Consider the following 16,637-nt stretch of genomic DNA (forward strand, 5'->3'; position numbering starts at 1 on the left):
GTGTTTCCTTTCAAATGGTATCAAGAATATGCATATCCTTGCTTCAGACAGTTAGCTTTGGGTATGCCATTTCAGGCAACAACAAAAAATGTAAAGGGTCCAATCCTTTAATTAAAATGCTTTTTTTGGGCAGAAATGCCTTCAGGAACGTGAACTTTCATGTGCCTTAATAACAAACTTGTATGCCATCTGTAAATATGAATAAAATTGCTAAATTATGAGCCTTGTTGGTTATGCCACAGAAAAAGTCAGCAACCTTCCCGCTGGCCATGATTAGCTGAGATAATGAGTGGGCTGGACATGCCGAGATACGAGTTCGGATTAGTCTGCCATATACAAGGCTTCTGTCTATTTGAGCTGGTCAGTCTGTGTTGGTAATCCTGTCAAACGCAGCTTTTTTTATGTATCGTGTATTGGAGCTGCATAAGTGTTACTCTCCACTTTCTGGATGTCCGAGTTTTGAAATCAGTGGAATTAGAGTATGATAGCTAAAGAGATGGAGAAAACACTCTGGATTACATCTTCAAACTAAGGGCAACCGTGGCATGGCATCTGTGACAAGGAGACGTGTCCATCATGCATGATGATGTATATGGGTAAAATAGTCTAGCTAGCTACATTTTCAGATATTACAGCTAGCTAGCTAACATTAGCTGGCTGGCTCCCTAGCTATGTGCTATAACGTCATACATTATGTGTATGACATTATTATTCATATCCCAGAGCCATTTGCTTTGCTAGTTAGAGCCTAATGTTAGCTAGCTAACATTGAACCTGGTATATTAGCTCCCAGCAGATTCATGCAGGGTAGTAATGACATGATTTGGCACTATGTTCATTGTTGTTTAACTAGCTAACATTAGCTGGCTGGCTCGTTAGCTAACGTTACGTGACGTGTGTGATCTTACATGTTGTTTACCTAGCTAGGTTCATTGTTTACCTAGCTGGCTAGCTACATGTCTTAAGATAAAGTGTACAACACCCGGTGAATATGGCCGGTGTCAGTAAACATCGGCAAAAAAGCATTACGAATGTTACCAGCTAAGCTGGTTAGGCTGTTTTCATGTTATCCAGAGGTAAACAAATCATCGGTCAGGTGTGAGCTCTGAACGCCCCGAGAGCGAAGCGAGATGGGTGGGGCTAAAGTTGAAGAGGGTGTGAACGATGCTGAATGGGTGTAGACAAAGAAGAGTGCCTCACTAGATACTAAAACATTCAAAGGCCATTTTCTCAGAAGTTAGTTTACAAGTTTATCAACTTTCGTAGCAGAATTCCTTTCCCATTGTTCCTCAAAAATGCAGCGTATGATATACCATTTTGTAGCTCTGAGTTATCCCATGTAAAAAACATAATTGCAAATGCTGCTACTCACCAAATCAAGGTGGTGAGTCCCAAATGTACTAAATGTGTCAACTTCCCTTGGTTATTTTCCACACTTGGCTTTTCTCTCTCTCAACATTCTCATCTTTCTAATTGTTACCCTTTCTTCTTGTCAATTATCCCTCTCCCCCTCATCTTTTCCATCTGCTCCACTTCTCCTCCCTTTCCCTATTGTATCCCTTATTACACACTTATTCATGGTCCCCCTGTTTGCTCTCACCCTCACTCCCCTTTTTTCTTCCATCTTTCTCCATCTCATCTCTTCTTTCATTCTCTCTCTCTCTCCCTTGTCCCGTCTTCCGGATTCATACCTATACCCTCCCAGGAGTGGACTGGGACCAGAAAACATCCCTGGCATTTCTAACACACCAGACCATTTTTTCCCCCTTGAGGCCCCCATACCAGCCCATTATGTTCCTCATGGCCCCCATACCAGCCACTTTTTGTCATCGAGGCCCCCCTCACAGACCCATTTTTTTCCTTGAGGCCCCTATTATTTTCCAGATAACGATCCTTTTACCCCAAAACTCCAATTTAGACTGGCCCACTGGGCTACAAATGGCCCGAAATGCCAGATGGTCACTCCGCTCCTGTTCTCTCCTCTCTCTGACATTCTCTCTCTATATCTCTCTTTATCTCTCTCCTTCTCTTATCTACTTCTCTACCAGTACTGCAGCGCACACACACACACACACACACACACACACACACACACACACACACACACACACACACACACACACACACACACACACACACACACACACTCCCTAGTGTTGCAGTGGTGTTAACCAGTGTGACTGACTGCAGCATCTTCTTCCTCTCCATTACAGTGAGTGTGAGTGATCTCGATATGTCTCTTTGCATTACAGCCCCTCTCCTCTTTAGCACTGGAACACTTAGCAAAATAAACAGCACGCCTGCCATTCCGTTTCAACAGAGATTCAAGTATGTGTGTGTCCGTCTGTCTGTCTTACTGTACATCAGAGCAAAAACGTGTGTTTGTGTCTCAATGTGTACTTGACAGGTGTGTGTGTGGTGTAATTTCCATCTCTCAATTCGAAGGAGCAAGGAAGCATGTCGAGAACACGGAGGATAATGTTGAGTGCGTGGAGAGAGTTGAGAGTTGAAAATGTGGAGGGCGTAGAGGATTGTGTTGAGGAGCTGAGAGAGTAAAGGCTTCCGCATGCTTTGGTTAGGCTGGTGCCTAGCCTAGGTTCAAACAGGTGTGCTTGCATACTCCCTTAAATTTGACTAAGATGGTGCCGCCAGAGAGGGCCACCTCACTTCCAGTCCTTAGGAAACTTTGCAGTATGTTTTTTTTTTAAGTATTATTTGTTAAATGATTAGCCCAGAAAATCTTAACTGTTATTACATACAGCCAGGAAGAACTATTGGATAGCAGAGCGACGTCAACTTACCAGCAATACGATCAAAAATACGACTTTCCCGAAGCGGATCCTTTGTCTGAACCACCCAGGGCATCTCAACTTATTCCAGAGGTGAGGGCACTCAGAGTGTGGTGTCAGGAAAACAACCTCTCACTCAGCATCAACAAAATAAAGGAGATGATATAAAGGACCTCAGGAAACAGCAAAGGGAGCACCCCCCTATCCACATTGAAGGGACAGGAGTGGAGAAGGTGGAAAGTTTTAAGTTCCTCGGTGCACACATCACGGACAAAGTGAAATGGTCCACCCACACAGAGTGTGGTGAAGAAGGTGCAATAGTCTCTTCAAACGTCAGGATCCTGAAGAAATTTGGCTTGTCACCTAAAACTCTCACAAACTTTTACAGATGCACAATTCAGAGCATCCTGTCGGGCTGCATCACCGCCTGGTACGGCATCTGCACCGCCCACAACCGCAGGGTTCCCCAGAGGGTGGTGCGGTCTGCACAACGCATCACCGGGGGCAAACTACCTGCCCTCTAGGACACCTACAGCACTCAATGTTACAGGAAGGCCAAAACAATCAAGGATAACCACCCGAGCCACTGCCTATTTACCCCGCTACCATCCAGAAGGCGAGATCAGTACAGGTACATCAAAGCTGGGACCGAGATACCTAAAAACAGCTTCTATTTGAAGTCCATCAGACTGTTAAACAGCCATCACTAACACAATGAAGCTGCTGCCTACATACAGACTTGAAATCACTGGCCACTTTAATAAATTGATAACTAGCCACTTTAATAATGGCACTTTAATAATATTTACATACAGTATCTTGCATTACTCATCTCACATGTGCACACTGTGCAAAAGTTTTAGGCAGGTGTGAAAAAAATACTGTAAAGTAAGAATGCTTTCAAAAATAGGCATGTCAATAGACTATATTTATCAATTAAGAAAATACAAAGTGAGTGAACAGAACAAAAATCTACATCAAAATCAACATTTGGTGTGACCACCCTTTGCCTTCAAAACAGCATCAATTCTTCTAGGTACACTTGCACACAGTTTTTCAAGGAACTCGGCAGGTAGGTTGGCCCAAACATCTTGGAGAACTGACCACAGTTCTTCTGTAGATTTCGGCAGCCTCAGGTGCTTCTCTCTCTTCATGTTATTCCAGACAGACACGATGATGTTGAGATCAGGGCTCTGTGGGGGCCATACCATACTTCCAGGACTCCTTGTTCTTCTTTACACTGAAGATAGTTCTTAATGACTTTCGCTGTATGTTTGGGGTCGTTGTCAAGCTGCAGAATACATTTGGGGACAATAACAGATGCCTCCCTGATGGTATTGCATAATGGATCTGCCTGTACTTCTCAGCATTGAGGAGTCCATTAATTCTGACCAAATTCACAACTCCATTTGCATAAATGCACCCCCAAACTTGCAAGGAACCTCCACCATGCTTCACTCATGCCTGCAGACACTCATTCATGTACTGCTCTCCATCCCTTCGGCGAACAAACTGCCTTCTGCTGCAGCCAAATATTTCCCATTTTGACTCATCAGTCCAGAGCACCTGCTGCCATTTTTCTGCACCCCAGTTCCTGTGTTTTTGTGCATAGTTGAGTCGCTTGGCCTTGTTTCCATGTCGGAGGTATGGCTTTTTGGCCGCAGGTCTTCCATGAAGGCCACTTCTGACCAGACTTCTCCGGACAGTAGATGGGTGTACCAGGGTCCCACTGTTTTCTGCTAATTCTGAGCTGATGGCACTGCTGGACATTTCGAAGGGAAGTAAGCATGATGTTTCTTTCATCTGCTGCAGTAAGTTTCCTTGGCCAACCACTGTCTACAGTCCTCAACGTTGCCCGTTTCTTTGTGCTTCTTCAAAAGAGCTTGGACAGCACATCTGGAAACCCCTGTCTGCCTTGAAATTTCTGCCTGGGAGAGACCTTGCTGATGCAGTTTAAGTACCTTGTGTCTTGTTGCTGTGCTCAGTCTTGCCATGGTGTATGACTTTTGACAGTAAACTGTCTTCAGCAACCTTACCTTGTTTGGCTGTTTCTCACCCAGTTTTATTAATCCCACACAGCTGTTTCAGTTTATGATTGTGTTTCAATCTACATATCGAATTGATGATCATTAGTACCTGTTTGGTATAATTGTTTAATCATACACCTGACTATATGCCTACAAAATCCCTGACTTTGTGCAAGTGTACATACAGGAATTGATGCTGTTTTGAAGACAAATGGTGGTCCCACCAAATATGGATTAGATTTTTCTTCTGTTCACTCACTTTGCATTTAGTTAATTGAAAAATATAATCTATTAACATGTCTACTTTGAAAGCATTCTTACTTTACAGCATTTTTTCACACCTGCCTAAAACTTTTGCATAGTACTGTATATATTGTATTTTATACCATCTATTGCATCTTGCCTATGCCACTCAGTCATTGCTCATCCATATATGTATATGTATATATTCTTATTCCATTCCTGTACTTAGATGTGTGAGAAATCAGCAATAGTACTGTTTGTCCTTCTTGAGACGTCGTAGCCAGTACACACTTTCTCAAAATAGTCAGAATTAATCTAAGAAATCAATAATTTAGATGTTTTTCCCGAGGAGATCTTAGTAGCACAATTTTACATCTAACTAAGATGTTTGGTGCAGTATTTCTCAAGTGAAAAAATGTGCATGAAAAAGTTGTCTATCGTTGAATGACAAACACTTAATTGAAGAACCTCTACTGTTGACCAATAACCAACAAACGGGCATAGACTTCAGCTCCCTAACTTCGGCTTCCCTCCAGAAATATTTTTGTGTGCCCGAACAGCTGAAAAAACCCTTACCCAAAGACCAAATCAAACAAGGACATCACAAAATGTCATCATATGTCGCACGTCACTACTTCACAGGAGAGGCATTTGAATGTAAAAATGTTTTTTTTTTGGCAGAAATGCCTTCTGGAACATGTGAACTTTCATGTGCCTTAATAACAAACTTGCGTTTCATCCTTAAATATGAATACAATGGTTAAATTACGAGCCCAGTTTGTTTAGCCATGGAAAAAGGCAGGAACCTTCCCGCTAGCTATGATTGGCTGAGATAATGGATGAGCTGGACATGCCGGGAGATGAGTTTGGATTGGTCTACCATGTAGCATGCTTCTGTTTATAACGTGAGCTGCTCAGTATGTGTTGACAGTCCTTTCTACCGTGCCGTTTTTGAAAGATTTAACGTTAGCCATCGAGAAATTCAAAAGTTTTGCTACTTTTCTCAACAACGTTGATGCCCTGAATTTAGCAGGTGCTATCGACAGATCAGTTGGAAAAAGTGATGGGCTACTTTCTGCACATGCCACGGTCAGTGTGAACCGGAGTGACTTGACAACGCTGGCCAAACAAGATGTAGCTAAACAAAATAGAGTTAAATGTTTCCAGTCTGCCGTGAAGCATTCATCCACGTATACGGGTAAGAGTCTAACTACATTTTCAGTTATAAGTTTCTAATTTTGTCAGAAAGTAGTTTTTATTGCAAGTTAAAATGTACTATTAGTTAACTAGATTACTGTTAGTTACCTGCAGATTCATACTAAAGCTATGACAATGTTTGTATTGGTGGTAGTAGTATGAGTTGGGATTATGCCTGTTCATTATTTAGCTATTGTATCTATTGTATTTCATGAACATGACAATAGTGACCCATCCACTTAGCTAGATGTGGCTGGGGGGTAGTTATAGCATTTCCTTTACATGACACATCAATTTAGACAAGTGTCGGGTAGTCGAAATCTAATAATGTTAAAATATTTATAAAATATTTTTATCTGGACACTTTCTGTTTTTGGTATTGCTAGTATGCAAGTAACCACTGTACCTTCTGTATCCTGTGCATGTGACAAATAAACTTAGATTTTATTTGATATAGCATGTGTTTACCACAAGGCCTCACATGTGAATCCTTAAAGAGATGGGTGGGGCTAAGGCTTCAGAGGGTGTGAAAGATGTTGAATGGGTGTTGACAAGCAAGAGCTCTCCAGTAGGTGTACCAAAACATTCAAGGACCATTTTCTCAAAAGTGTATTTACAAGTTTATCAACTTTCAAAGCATAATTACTTTCCCATTGTTCCTCAACTCCAGTGTATGATATACCACTTTCTAGCTCTCAGTGTCTACTTTTATCCAATGTAAAAAACATCATTTCAAATTTTGCCACATAAGACTGAATCGAGGCAGTCGGTCACATATATACACAAACTGTTTCGGATGGGAAGTGAAGGGGGTTCACCTAGGGGTCATGATAGGGGCTGTACCAAATGTTTGATGTATTATAATAATTGATTATGCTTATGTTGTATTAATAGAAGGGGGGGTTATAAGACCCCTCCCTCCTTACATTTATAGGGTCCTAGACTACAGATGAACAATATATATACACATTGTGAGGTTTAATATTGTTTCACAGTACTTTTCTAGGCTCTCTGTCTCTTATGAAGAAACTGTCTGAGAAATGTGTGACTGTGAAGACAGAACTCTGCAGGGGAGTGTCAGATATAAGAGATTAGTCAGACATACCACTATAAATCAACTTGGACATTTACTGGTAAGGTTTTAGATAGCTATATAAACAAGAGTTTTAGTGTTGAGTAGGCATGGTTTTGGTCTCAGGCGTAGAAGATAATGACATAGGCAGTGACATCCCTAGGGCTTTACTTTGGATTTGATAAAATAACTTGGGACCTTTTCTTTGATGCAGAACTTACTCGGAAACATGCGTTATGTTCCTGTTGTCAACTTTTGTCTGCAATTGCATTAATAAAGGTTTTTGAATGATTTAATTAAAGATATTGTCACAATGCTAATTTTGCCAATGATTGACAAGGAACAAGGAAACGAACCCCAACAGAAGCAAGTCGCAAACCTTCAGAGCTCAGACAAAAATGTAGTTTGGAATTGAGCACAAGAAATTAAGTGCTGGGCACTGCCCACGGTACACTTGCCTGTGCTTAGCACTGTGGCGGTCCTTTAATTTTGTCAGTCGGTGATTGTCATGCAAATAAACTGCCAGTCTCACGGTAGTTGGCCGTTAATGAACACAAACACGTTAAGCATGTGAATGTGAACAGCAGATAAATGTACCGTATGAGTAAGTGTGTGTGGGCGACATGCGTATGTATGTGTGAGTGTATTCGCATTATACAAGGGGTTAGCCAAAAGCAAATTTGCACCCGTAGTCCCTGGGCAGATAAGGGCCTTTACACAGGCGCTATACAAATACTCACAAAAACAATACAAAATACAAATACATTACATCCAATAATATATAATTCTAACAACAACACTATCATCAACTGTCATCTTACATATGAGGAACCACAGATAACTCATTTGTACAGGTTTGGATAGATTTGAGCCATGTTTTCATTGAAATAAAAAGAAATACAATTATCAAGTCCATGGGCATTGCATTCCAGTATATTGTAGCTCTAACAGAGAAGGCCGATTGACCAATTTTACTGTGCAGAAAGGGGACAACGCAATCCCTCTCTAGTTACTGCCCTTGTTATCCTGGAGGTGCTTTCCTTTCCTTAAAGCTATCCAGACTAAACAAATCATGTTCGTAAATGATATGACAATGCTGGTAACTGTTTGGTTTGTTCTCAAAAACCTTAAGTGTTTGTTTGTAGAAGTGATTCAATTGGTTTCAGAATATTAGCTTCTGTTTGTGCCAAGCATGTGAGGCAATAAGATCTTTGACCCTTTGTAGCTTTCTCACTCATCTTAATTCACGATTCATTCAGGATTATCCGTACTCACGATAGCATCCTAATTGACGTAGAAGTGTTTAGAAACACATTCTATTCTTATTTACAATAAAAGTGACTCCAAAATGACACAATACATTATATGCCATTCATCATGTCTACTTGGCCGTGTTTTTGAATCCATGGTAGGACAGATGCTCTTCCCTTACCTCTCATTTGCAGAGAGAAAGCAGAGATTATCTCATGCTGCCATTGTGTGTGATATCTGCTGTGTACGAGATGTCTGCTATGTCGTATATAATTGCCTGTGCCTCACTATCCATCATTGAGTTGTATTTTTCCTCCATTCTTTGCTGTCGCCTCTCCAATATTTCTCCCCATCCTCCTCTTCCTCTGTGGATAGAAAAGCCAAACTTTTTTTCAAAATGGTTCTGACAAGAGTACTTTGCCAACTCAATAAAATTCATGATAACAAACTTTCTAGTGAAAGAAGCGTGGGGGAAAACATCATACCTGTCAAAAAGAGATGCCATTGAGGTGGATACCACATTAGTCACTGATGATTCAGATTTACCCAGGGAAATGAATATTCTTGTCAAAACAAGGTACTACGGTTTTCTTCCCCCACAGAAGCTGAAACAACCTGTCTACCTCTTCTAAACTTTCCAGTCCATATATATTCCACCTTGATTTGGAATCGTCAGGCCTAGTGAGATGCAGCTGGGCTAACTTTTCAGCAAATTATCTTGCGTTAGCTGGCTAATTGCCCCGCTCGCTTATGGCGTCGCTGTCGGAATACTAAACAGGTGTAAAGGGAGTAAAATGAGGGGGGAAATGAGTTCAAGGGAGCTTATTGCCACCTTTTAAAGACTATCATTATCTTTGTACACAAGATGCTTGTACACAGTCACTGGGTACATTTGAACCACAGCCATAGATAATTTGGCAGAGGCTCTGCATGTTGGCACCTATCATCCCATAACAATGTCATTGTAATTTGTTTTCTATTTACAATCTTATTGAATGACAACTTGGTGCCAACTTGGCAGCCAAATGAAAATGTTTGCTGAACTTTTTGAAATCTTTAAATGTTTGCTGTATATTATGTTTCACTGTGTTGCAAACATTCATTCGGTGTATCGCCTACAAACGTTGTTTAAACCCTATACAGAGGAATTGTTACAGTAAGTATTTAGATAGCATTGGCACTGAGGTTGTGAAATGAAATAAATCAGGTGTAGTGAGCGTTACTGCAATACTAAGGCTCATACCATGGAGTAAAAATGGCCGCCTGCCTGGCATTTCCTCAAACTCCATTGTAATGGAAATGCCTTTCACAGACCCGGGGCCAGTTTTTACCTGTAATCATGATAAATGACCACTCCACCGAGTACACTCAGAGGCACAAATCCCCTTATCTTCCTCCATTACAAAAGATTTGCACCAGTATGTCTCTTTTAGTCCAGTCAAGAGGGCACATTTTCCCCATCATATTAAGGCTGTAATCAGAGCATCAGATACAGGACTATCAAGGGTTGGATATGGTTTTGGGGGGTGTAGATTGGTGGTTATACTGGTAGCGTATATGATGTATGGCCCTCATCAGTGAAGGTTATACTCAGATGACCACTATAGCCCATGTCTGTCTGTAGGTCTATGAACACAACATAATGATCCATCAGTCAGTCCCCTCCCATCTATCCCACCGTCCAATAAAACAAGACGCTGCCATAACTGACACAGAACTAATATGTCCGCTCAAATGCCATAACTACAATTGTTAAATGTCAATATTTTGACATAAACTAGGCTACCATAGTATACTAGATCAGACAACGGCTCACAATTCGGGCAGACTGCCTTTGTTTTATTATTGACCTGCCTGTACATATATAAACGTCTTGCTTTAATGCCAGACGTCCAAGATTCAGCCTCAAAGGTTGAAATATTGATGCGTTTTTCAAAGATTCCTTTTGAGTTTGTGCTCTTCCCTCAGTTTGACGTTAGCTGGGGATGGGCATGATTTGGCAAGCATGAGCGTGTGTCACTTATTTAGATGGACAAGGACCAGAGAGACAGCTGCCAATGGAGAGAGAGAGAGAGAGAGGGGTGCGGGGGAGGGAAGGTTTGGGAGAGATGGAGGGAGGGACGAACAGAGAGACTCAAAAGCTCTGAAATATATGATATTTGCACTTCAGGTATATTATTAACGGTTAATTTGACAGTGACAAAACAAAACGTCCATCAGTTTTCAATGTGCAAAATGTATTAAACGCTGTCAGTTGCCTCAGCGTGCAATGTGTGAGTGGTGTGTGAGAGTGAGACCAATAATAATTCATGATAGTACTCTATTTATTTCTAGCCCCAGAGGGAGTTTTGCATTCTTCTTCGACACACAAAAAGAGAAAAATGAAGCATTTGCAAGTCAATTGAGCGGATTGACACGCCACGCGTTAACAAAAGGGACCTGCTGGTCTTCTTGTGTAGATATTATTGCAAACAAGAGGAGAAAGTATGTAAATAAACCCTAAGTTAAATCAAATTGGGATCAACAAGTAATGTATATGAAGTATACATTTTCCAGTAAAGTGTGTTAAGATGTTAAATATGTCAGCTTAGGTGGTTAAACCTCAGTCATTTGGATGTATTCTAATGAGACTGTGTTGATTTAAATGCACTTTAAATCAAGTTTGTTTTGAAGCGTGTCGATGCAGGGGACATGGCTGGTTAATGCCATGATAACGATGCGTGTCTCTCGCCCCTGTAGACACAGTCATACACGGTCAAGCCCAGTGACCAGGACACAGTTGTGGTCCAAGGCCAGGGAAATTGACCGTGTCTGAATGGCAGTGGACCCGGTCAATGTAAGGGTCAGCACACTCTTTGACTGGGGCAGAGCCAAGGGGAGCGCTTCAGCACAGGGGGACAAAAATTCTCCACTACACCTCATTGTGTAGCATCATGCAGCCAGTGTCATGCACAGCTTGAGTCAACGGGCACAACTGGTTACACCTTCAAACAGCCGCTATAACTGGAATTGTTTTATGATGTTACTGTCATTTAACAACGTAGTGTATTGAGATGTTGAACCAAAATGGTTGCATGCCAAGCAATCGTACATATTATCCCTTGAATGGCTGACACGAAAAGTCCTGGCCTACAATACGTCCTGCAAGGTCTTAGACAAATGAAAACTTTACAAAATAATGACAGAGAAAGGAGAAAAATTCACAATGAAAGTAGCAGCTTCTGGTGTATGGTATGATTTCTCCAGCCTCTCACTTCAAAGCCCAAAGAATCTGTCTTGCTGTGGGCTCCTGTCATTGTTGCTGTCACAGTGTTGTTGAGTCATCTCTCTGGCTCTGATGAGAGCTCATGTGGACATGGAGATGCGTATGGTGGGAGGGAGGATGGTGTGGAGTGGCTGGCCAATCTAAAGCATCTCCTCTCTGGGATCTCGGTCTCTGCCACCCCCTCCCTTTCATCTCTCCTTCCTTCTGCCTGGTGGAGCGACAGAAAAACATGCCTGGTCTCCACCTGATCATTATTATTTGTACACCTGCTCCCTGCCACTCTCCCTCCTTACTGTTTTTCTGTTCTCCCTCATTCTGACTCATGCCCGCATTAAGTTCCAGGTCCTTACCAGGTCTTAACTAATGGGTGTGAGTGAGTGAGTGAGTGTGTGTGTGTGTGTGTGTGTGTGTGTATGTGTTGATGGGTGGGTTCGGGGGCTGCATGTAGGATAGATCAGAAAACTCTGTTTTTGTGAGAACCTTAACAGGTGACGACCACAAACCAGCATTTTGTTAGAGGTGTCACCGCTGGAACACTAAATATCTTTCACCTTTGTTTAGCGTTACAAGTTGCCTTTTGGTCCTAGACTTGGTGCTCCGGTACTGCTTGCTGTGCGATAGCAGAGAAAACAGTCAATGACTTGGGTGACGGAGTCTCTGACAATTCTTTGGGCTTTCCTCTGACACCGACTAGTACATAGGTCCTGGAATGCAGGAAGCTTGGCCCCAGTGATGTACTGGGCCGTACGCACTACCCTCTGTAGCGCCTTACGGTCAGATGCCGAGCAGTTGCCATACCAGGCGGTGATGCAACCGGTCAGGATGCTCGATGGTGCAGCTAAAGAACTTTTTGAGGATCTGGGGACCCATGCCAAATCTTTTCAGTCTCCTGAGGGGGAAAAGGTGTTGTTGTGCCCTCTTCATGACTGTCTTAGTGTGTTAGGACCATGATAGTTTGTTGGTGATGTGGACACCAGGAACTTCAAACTCTCGACCTGCTCCCCTACAGCCCTGTTGATGTTAATGGGGGCCTGTTCAGCCTGCCTTTTCCTGTAGTCCACGATCAGCCCCTTTCTCTTGCTCACATTGAGGGATAGGTTGTTGTCCTGGCACCACACTGCCAGGTCTCTGGCCTACTCCCTATAGGCTGTCTTATCGTGGTAATCAGGCCTACCACTGTTGTATCGTCAGCAAACTTAATGGTGTTAGAGTTATGTTTGACCAAGCAGTTGTGGGTGAACAGGGACTACGGGGGGTGACTAAGCATGCACCCCTGAGGGGCCCCAGTGTTGAGGATCAGCGTGGCAGATGTGTTGTTGCCTACCCTTACCACCTCACGGCTGGGTTTCCTTTTGTAATCCGTGATAGTTTGCAAGCCCTGCCACATCCGACGAGCATTAGAGCCGGTGTAGTAAGATTTGATCTCAGTATTATATTGACACTTTGCCTGTTTGATGGTTCGTCTGAGGGCATAGCGAGATTTCTTATAAGCGTCCGAATTAGTGTCCTGCTCCTTGAAAGCGGCAGCTCTAGCCTTTAGCTCAATGCGGATTTTGCCTATAATCCATGGCTTCTGGTTGGGATATGTACGTACAGTCACTGTGGAGACAACGTCGTTGATGTACTTATTGGTGATGCCGGTGACTGATGTGGTAAACTCCTCAATGCCATCGGATGAATCCCGGAACATATTCCAGTCCTGTAGCTTAGCATCCACTTAATCGTACCACTTCCGTATTGAGCACGTCACTGGTACTGTACTTCCTGTTTGAGTTTTTGCTTGTAAGCAGGAATCAGGAGGATAGAGGTATCGTCAGATTTGCCAAATGTAGGGCGAGCTTTGTATGCATTTCTGTGTGAGGAGTAAAGGTGATCTAGAGTTTTTTAACCCTCTTGTTGCACACTTGACATGCTGATAGAAATTAGGTGAGACGGATTCCAGTTTTCCTGCCATATGACTATACAATTATACACGACATTACCACTGGGACCAGACTATGAACCCCACTCCCAAAAAAAACCTCACATTGCTTTCCCCTTTCATTACTACGGTATAGCCTACAGATGAACTACACTGTGACTAGTCTTGATAGACTTTGACTATGAAACATCATCCATGAAACGAGAGCGTAGCAATACAATTAACCCATTCTCTTTAAAAAGGGTGATGCCGGTCTTATCTCTTTGCTACAACACAGTCATAGGGCTGAACTGTGGCATGTTTGAACTGTGAACTGTTCTGTTGATCAGACATGAAGAGGCTTAAAGACAAGTGGACTAAAGGGAATAAAGACAGAAACAGCGAGGCTTATGGGTCCTCTTTGAAGGTTTTAGGAGTCCGCTGCTAGTGCCTACTAAGAATATGGTGTCCATCGGTCCTGTGATTCGGTTTGAGTTATACATCAACATATTTATGAAGGAATACGTTTGAGTAAATTGTTTTGGGGAACTGTTGTATGCTTAGAATACCAAATTGGTACCCTAATTTTCATCACTCAGGCGTCTGAGGGAAAATTCTAATCAAGGAATGTTCTTTAAAAGAGGTGTGCAACTCAAATGTGTAAAGATGTCTTTGCTGCTCACCCACAAAGCAAGAGCTACAATAGACATTTGGACTGTTTCTCACTGGATATGCCTTTCATATTAATTCCAATGAAAAACCAAGACACGTTTGAAAAATGTAAAAGCTAAGCGGCACATTTCCACATCAAAGACGGTTGCACTGTGTCTGTGACACTGGACTCCTCCAGCCATTAGCGACAATTCTAGATTCAGAACAGTCATCAGAGGTGACCCATGATTAAATGGAGCAGCAATGTCTGGTGAGGGACTTTCTGTGCATGACCCCGCTGAACTCTAACACACACACCTCTCCAACACACAAACACTCCTCCCTCCCTCACTCCCTCCCCACCACCACCTCATTCTCCATCCATGATTGAAGATGTGAGGACTGTTCCGGGTAATCGGATCGACGCCTCACATTCCACAGGGGGACTCACCCCATCACCAAGAAGACAGGAGAATCCGACAGCTGGAAAACCAGACCACCCCCGTGGACCACCAATCTCCAAAGGAGGGGGTGGAGAGGGAGGATGGGGTGGGGTCGGGGGGGGGGGGGGGGGGGCTACCGAAGGGCTCAATGCGAATGAGGTGCTCACAGGTCAGTCTTCATTGTACATCTCTATCAGTGATTTCAGAGTTGGTCTGTCCATAGAAAAAAAGGAAATAGTCACCTGTTGAACAGTTTGATGGAAACGTAAAGTTACAGTTTGTTGGAAACGAATGAAGTATGAGATGAATTCATTAACATTGTACTCATTCTTGTTAACTTAGTTATTCTTGTTTAAATTGATTGTTAAGTGTCTGCCTCATGTATCATCTTATTCTGTCATCTTTAACTTTTACTTCCTGTAAGCAAACGTTTGACTCCCAAGTCCATATTACACCAACATTTCTAGGTGTTACCGACTGGAATTGAACCCAGATCGTCTCCAGCTGTGTGCCACCAGGCTTTGCTAACCCGCAGAACTAAAGTCTAGGCATTAGCTTGGGGAGCTAAGGCAAGTCTTTAGGTGTCAGATAATTTTACTCAACACACAAGCATGGTTCACCGAACAACCTCTTTCAGACAGGCTCTAGCTGCATTGTATATTTATAGGGTTCATAAGGTTTATGGCACTTCAGCTGCCCATTGTGGCTGCAGAGTGGAGTGACTACTCTTAGGAGAGAAGAGGTGTGTAGGGCTGAACGTTGGCACTACCTGTCCCCCACCACACACACACACACACACACACACACACACACACACACACACCAGTTGCCTATTCAGTGCACCTATGAATTAAGAACAACACTGACAGTAATCCAGCTCGTAGCATCCCACCGACCGGTCACGCCTGTCACCTTGGCCTCGCACAGAACAACTGAACCGCGCAACGCCATTTAAGAGCCCCAGATATCGCCGCAACAGAGGGTTTTTGGTTCCGCTGTGCTCCTGACGCGATGCACTCTGACAGATATACCAAGAGTCCTCAGCGAAAAATAGAATTCCAATTTTATTTGGTTCAGTGTGTGATAACATAAAACATATGGCGCTGCTCTCTAATTGTAACTAAGCAAGATTAGAGAAGAAGAAAATAACAGCTCGTGCCTTTATTAAATAGCAACAGCATTTTATATGCAGGGACACACACAGATACACACGAGTGCACACGCAGACATGCACACGCATGCTTACGGGTACACACACGCTTACGCGCACACACACACGGAATTCATCATAGTGTTAGTGGAGGGAGATCATTTGCCTCAGACAGGTTCATACTTGATTCAGTGCTCCCACGACCATTACGCAATTTCAGCATTCCTTCTCGGAAAAAAAAATATTTTTTAAGATGAATAAAAAATAAAACAATAATACACGTTGCTTAGATAAGTATTCACCCCTCTGAGTCAATACATGTTAGAAACACATTTGGCAGCGATTACAGCTGTCTTTTTGGGGAAGTCTTATAAGAGCTTTGCACACCAATATTGCGCAATATTTTCCCATGAATAAACTGTAACTTGTCCACTCAGGAACATTCACCGTCTTCTTGGTAAGAAACTCCAGTGTGGATTTTGCTTTGTGGTGTAGGTTATTGTCCTACTGAAAGGTGAATTCCTATTCCTATTTCTCATCCTGAAAAACTCCCCAGTCTTTGCCGATGTCAAGGATACCCATACCATGATGCAGCCACCACCATGCTTGAAAATAAGGAGGCAATTACTCAGTGATGTGTTGTATTTTG

This window comes from Salmo trutta, chromosome 14 (genome assembly GCF_901001165.1).
Source record: "Salmo trutta chromosome 14, fSalTru1.1, whole genome shotgun sequence".
Lineage (NCBI taxonomy): Eukaryota > Metazoa > Chordata > Actinopteri > Salmoniformes > Salmonidae > Salmo > Salmo trutta.